The following is a 6524-nucleotide window of genomic DNA, read 5'->3' on the forward strand; positions in this document are numbered from 1 at the left end:
ACTGTTAATGTTAGTCTCAGAAACGATCATGGCCACATAACTTGGCCGCACGATTTAACAAGCATAGCTTACTCCTAGCAGGACTAGGAAATCACCGTAGCAACCACCGACGGGCCCACCAATCCTCTAGTTGATATACATCCGTGTTGCTCATTCATGAGCGCTTCAAACGCTGACCCAAATATGAGCGATTGCGCTGCGTAAAAACCAAGATCAAACGAGCTACGACCGTAGAAAACGGTCTCAAAAGCTATCATATCCGTCCAACTTCGCCAGCCTAGTTGGACGACTTAGATATTCCTTCAAAAGATTAAAGAAGTATCAACATGATTATTGGCGGCCCCACTTTCCCCTTGAACAAACGACTTGCCGGCGGCAAGCCTATAAGGCACTAAATTGATCGCCCAAACTCGAGTAAACGCGTCGTGAACAAAGCCCTAGTTTAGGTCGCGGCGATACATAGCTATCGCAAATCGATCATGACCGTCCAACTTTGTCGTCCTAGTTAGACGGCTTGGATCGCATCTCGAGCAACTTCTTCTTTGGACAATCGACCTCTCCATGGAAAAACCGGAACATACCAAATCGTTTGCCAAAAGTAGCTTGAATGCACTACTTTGAAAACCCTAAATTACGTTTGCGGCAACACACTACTGCCGCAAATCGATCACAACCATCCAACTTCGCCAGCCGAATTAAGTGGCTTAGATTTAAAGGTGACCCAGGGGATGTCAACATGCTCGCTAGCAACCCAACTTTGTACATGGTCGATCGACCTACTTAAACCCAAGCGCAACATCTCGAATCGCTCACTCAAAAAGGAGTTGGTCGAACGGCCTCCAAACTCTAAAAATCGCGTCAACTGCCGAAAATTAATCACGACCATCCAACTTCGCCAGCTTAGTCGGACGGTGTAGATTTATTCTCAGAAAACAAGCAAAGCAACATTGTGAAGACCGGCCATCCCTCTTCCACATGAGGCGATCGACCAAGTGATGACTTGACTGTAAGATCCTTAAATGATCATCCAAAGGTAGTCGGTCATGTTGCCTCCTTTAAGACGCCTATCGACAAGTTATTCAATCAGGCTCTAAAAAAATGATGCTTCACATGAATACATACAATATTTTATATTGGCCTCATAAAACTTAGTTGTTTCGCCTAATAAAACCATGCTATTCTCCGCGGCGGGTCCCACGACTTGACCCACTTATTCGAGAAATCAAACACGTCACAGACTGGGGGATGCTTACTGGGGTATTGGTCTGGCAGTTTACAGCGTGCGGCGTGCGACGCGTCCATTACGAGAACGTGTTAGGAAAAGACGGATGTTTAACAATGATGGAGTAGTGGGTGAAGGTGTGATCACGCAATGATTACCATCTCTTACACAACTCAATTACTCCACCACTTAACTTCCTCCACTTCCTACGAGATCAAGGTTGCGCTCAAATGACTTGTATAAATAGATTTTCAATTTCGAAAAAAAAAAGAGAAGACAAGTATTATTAATACATGTAGCCAGAAATCATTTTCTCATACGCAAGTCATAAACAGCCATACCTTCAACACTCTGATATCAAACACCTTCTCCGCGTCCCTCCCTAAGATCAACCCTTCTCCTTCACCGTGTGGCCTAATTGAATCTGGAACGACCATTGCTTGGTTTAGGCCAGAGTATTACGGATTGATATCTCGAACCTAAAATAATTCCTGTGCAGTGCATTTGTTTAGGGTTTGAACTCGTTTTTCACCAACACACCCCAAATTACCAAAAACAGCAAAATCAGTTTATACCCCAAAACAACTGGCGACCACAGTGGGAGGTTAATATCTCGGTTACAAGATGAATTTCAATTTTTCAATTTTCTCGAATTCGGGAGGGTGGTGTTAGGATCTAAACACATTCTTTAACCCAATTTCATTTTAATCACAAATCTCAAAACGTCAATTCTGTGATGCATCCTCATTAGCCACGCCCTCCGAAAGTCATGAATGATCGAAACGCGGAAGACATAGCTAGGGTATTAAGAGATATCCTCGCAAGTCAGGCCGATATCTACAAACGGCAAAACGAGATGCTTCGTCTTTTATGAAGTATGGTAAATCGATTATGGAAGGAATCGGCTAACACCATTAACGATAAAGATGACATTGGATCTTCATCTGAAGTTCGCTCTTCTACCAGCAGTGATGCAGACAAGATACATAACCATGGATATGAGCCGAAAGAAAATGATCAAAAGCCAAAGACGTTTCACAGGGAAAAGGACTCTCTAGGAGTGTCACAACACCTGAAGAATAAGAACCAAGGCCCTTCTTATGAAACTCTGTTGGAGAGTATATATCTCAAGACCCTTGCAGAAGTTCGGAGAGCTGTTCAACAATACATGCCTCCAACCACAACAACTTTACCAAACAGAGAGGCACCCGAAGAAGGAGAAATTTACCAAGACCATCATGAAGACAAAAACTTCACTAATGGACGGTACTCAGTTCGACCGTGTCACAACGCTACTGATGCATGACCCTCGAGAGAAGTTGCACTTCAGCTAAACCGCCAAACTAAGCGATCCGCGTATATGTCAATACATGCCTCAGCTGCACTCTCGAAACGAGCCTTGTACCAAAGCCCGCAAGAATTCTCACGACTACAGCTGCAAACGCTAGAAGAGCTAAACTTAGGGTATCCGCACTTCCCATTCCCAATGAGGAAGGTTCTGGAGCTGTCGGAAGCTTGGGGTGCAAGATGGAGTAGTTCAGCTACCTCCTGTATGGCGTTCACCAACTGATCAAGAGATGATTGATCCGAGATATTGTCATTACCACAGATTCATCCATCACCCCACCAGTGAATGCAACGGCCTGAAACGCATTATTTGGGAGAAAATCAACTCAAGGGAGCTACGCCTATGAGTCGACAATATTTCCTCTCCACAAGCTGACGTGTGCAGTTTCACAGGAGAGATCGAATTAGCAGGGGACTTTTCATTAGCAGAAGTCATTAGCAGAAGCGTGTTATAACAACTCGGGTCGCAACTTGGATTTTAAGCAATTATCTGGGAAAGACCAATTTCATTCCATTGGAACCTCGTCAACAAGTAAGTCTCGTTAAAACAATTATTTGTACGAGAAATCTTTGGAAATTTACTGGGGACTCACACGCGTCCCATTTTTGAGAATGAAGTCATTATCGTCCCCAATCTCCATCTTATGTTTTGCTTTACATGTTTTCCTTTCATATGATGTTTGCAATTTTCATTCAAGATACACAATTTTCTAAGGTACATTACCTGCATTCAAAAATGAGATTTTTTAGAATTTCTATTGACCCGCTCATAATTCCTCTCAGAGAAAACTACTCATAAATTATCCCAAAATCAAATTCAAATATCTTCGTAAAAGCAATCACTTGCTAGTTAAAAACAAAAAAAATCAAATCAAACCATGAAAGGAATTCCTCACATCACTCAAAACATCTAAAAGAGAAGTATAAGAAAAGAAGATACAAAGTATCAAGGGAAGTCTTTCAGCAACAACTCGCTCTTCTTGGAAAGAGAAGGTTTCGCATTTTGGAGGGCGTCCTGCTTCAGCTTCAACTCCTTAGACAACCTCTCGATCTCTTCCTCCTGACGAGCAATGCAATCCATGGAAGGAACTTCATTCTTTTCGCCTTGCAGCTTCTGGATTTCAGAAAATACTTTGCAGAACCAGGAGGCATTGATCTCATACTGCACGAATACGTCTCGATAAAACTTCCATCTTTCAATTACCTCCTCGGAAACGGTGCGCCCAGTCACGATGCTCATACCATAAATGGAGGATAAAGCTTCTTGGACACGATTGAATAATGCAAAGCGACTTAAGCTTCCTGTAAGTAGCTATGTGGTAATTTTTCCATATCTTAGTGTATAACTCCTCATACTTAGATGGCACACTGAACCCTCCAACCAGCACATGATCGTCAAAAGGGACATCAAAAGAGGGGTCAAAAGTGACCCCAACAGCAGAGTGAACAACAGCGAAGTGCACAACCAATGTTTTTTCGGCCACAATGGGCTCCTTAAAGGTAAGCTCCACTACAATCATATATGTAGCATCTCCAGCGGTCCCTGCGTCATCATTTTCCTCAACCTCAAGGTTCGTATCTGTCACAGCCTCGCCACCTGGCTCACTTGAACGGTCAGGCTCCCTGCTATGCTTGGAGACACTTCCTTCGTTACCGACCGAGTCTTACGCGTTCATACCTTCACCCTCAAGAGGTTCAGTATCGTCGGACTCCTCTAAAGCTGCATTATGACTACGTGCTAGCCTCGTAAAGACATTCTCCTTCCTGATACCCTGATTTTGAATGAGAAACACATTCAACAAGGATTACTCGAGATGTATAAAATTAGGGAAATCAAAAAGAATACTTAAAAGTATCTGTATGTGGGAAGAATTGAAAACTACCGGTCCACTTTCTTGCTTCTTAAGCCTCACTTCTTGGGGAGTGCAGTTATCGGAAGTGTCAGCCCTGGTTCGCCTTCCCGGAAGTGGCTTCAATCGCTTATGCTGCTTCAGAATTTTGGGAGTAGGCTCTCCATGAGGAACGGTTACAAATTCTTCCGAAAACTTCTGAAAAGCTAACAACTCTTCCCTCCAGAAACTTCTATACTTGCCACTCACCGCTGGTTTTCTTTCGAGGCGCAGGAATGGAAGGCTTTGTTTCGTTGCAAAGAGGCTAGCATCAAGAAAAGACGGCACAATCTCCTTTGAAGGCATTGGAGGACGATCGAACGGGATGACTTGATCAAATCCCATCTGACGGGCGGCTCTGTCAATATTGTAAGGAACCACAGTAAGGAATTCATCAAAATAAGATGAAACATATCCCGGGATACAGCTTCGCAGAAATATGATCTCTCCAGAGCTCATATCTTTTCCATCGGTGTGCAACACAGTGTCGGAAATAGTGGCAAAGGTTTTTGGTGAACCACAGAAGAATGAACCGGTCCCCACTAACGGAAATCTATGGCGTACACGTTATCGAGAAAATCAATAAGCCTTAGCCCAGGTTTTGGTCGTCTTTTTTGCCAACGGAGTATTCTCGAACTACCATACAAACTAGAAAACGAAGCTGCAGGGACGGGAGCATAATCTTTGAAATGTTCCCATAAGCATGCTTGGAGGAAATCTATGTGAAAATGCGACTCCACTTTCTTGTACCCGTTGGAAGCGTGCATGTCTGCTGCCAAAGCATCCAGATGGGAGTACATCGATCCAAGGAATAAACTACCTAAGGGGAGAACCACGCCTTTCGTTAAATTCATGGTAAACATGACAAGATCGTGTCTTATAGTCTCCTTCCAGAGTCATCATCAAAGATGTCCCTATACAACCACAAAGACAGAAATGCGACCACGCTGAGTTCATCATCCAGTACCTGGCCCGGCCTTGGTCTTGTAGGAAACCATTGAAACATCCACCAAGTGTAAAATCATTTCTCTCCTTTTTTCTGTTGATTATACTCTTCCGGATTTCGAAGTATATCATCGAGGGTGGAATTTTCTTTGGTGGACAGTTTATAGTGGAAACTTCCTGCAACAGGGAGATTCAGCAACATGGCTACGCTTTCCAGAGTAATAGTCATTTCTCCCCATCTACATATAGCCGTATGCGTGGAAGGGCGCCATCAAGAAATGAAAGTAATCAAACCTGCAGCGTCTTTCCTAACGTGAAGTGTTGCAGATGCCATGATAGCTTCAACAATTTGCGCCTTGGCCAAGTTATCTCTAATGCGCTCATTACTCAACATATGCCTCATCCATCCTTCATAAGAGTTCAGTGTAGTATGGAAAACCTTGAAATCAATAGGAGAAGCCGGATATTCATTTTTCCGAAGACAGAACCTCATCACATGTGTTTGGGGAGCGGACGGAGCAGTCTTTTCGTTTCCTGAGCCTGTGAGCAGGACCCACTTATGGCCAGGATGAGTTCTAACATTTGGAAAAGGCACGGTAAATAGCTTATTATCTATGTTTGGCATGTCTTTGGAGTTGTTAACACCTCTCGATTTTGCAGCAACATTATCCCCAGGTGACATCTTAACGAGAGCCTCTTTGTTCACTTTTAAATAACTACAACGAAGCGCAATAGAAAAGAGTCATTACTTCTTACTAAAGGAGAAATCACGCATACATGCGATGCAATAAGGGTGATGATGGCCGGAGCCGATGGATGAAGAAGTATACACAAAAAGAAACAAAAAATTTCCACGAGATGAATGTCCACAACAGGATCGAACCTCCACAGGCTCGATCACCCTCTAGCCTCTTAGTTCATTCTACTGACGGTGGCATGCTTGATCACTCTCTTGGACTGCTCAATCGTGTTGGATATGTAACAAACACACACAACAGTGCCTAATAGGGTTTTCGTCCACAAAATTCTTGCCGCGGACGTTGCATTCGCAATCGCAACCTAAAGCTAAGTTTTTCATGCAAAGACGGAATGGATAAAACAACACATCTACATGGGATTAT

The sequence above is a fragment of the Papaver somniferum genome, chromosome 10 (assembly GCF_003573695.1).
Source record: "Papaver somniferum cultivar HN1 chromosome 10, ASM357369v1, whole genome shotgun sequence".
Lineage (NCBI taxonomy): Eukaryota > Viridiplantae > Streptophyta > Magnoliopsida > Ranunculales > Papaveraceae > Papaver > Papaver somniferum.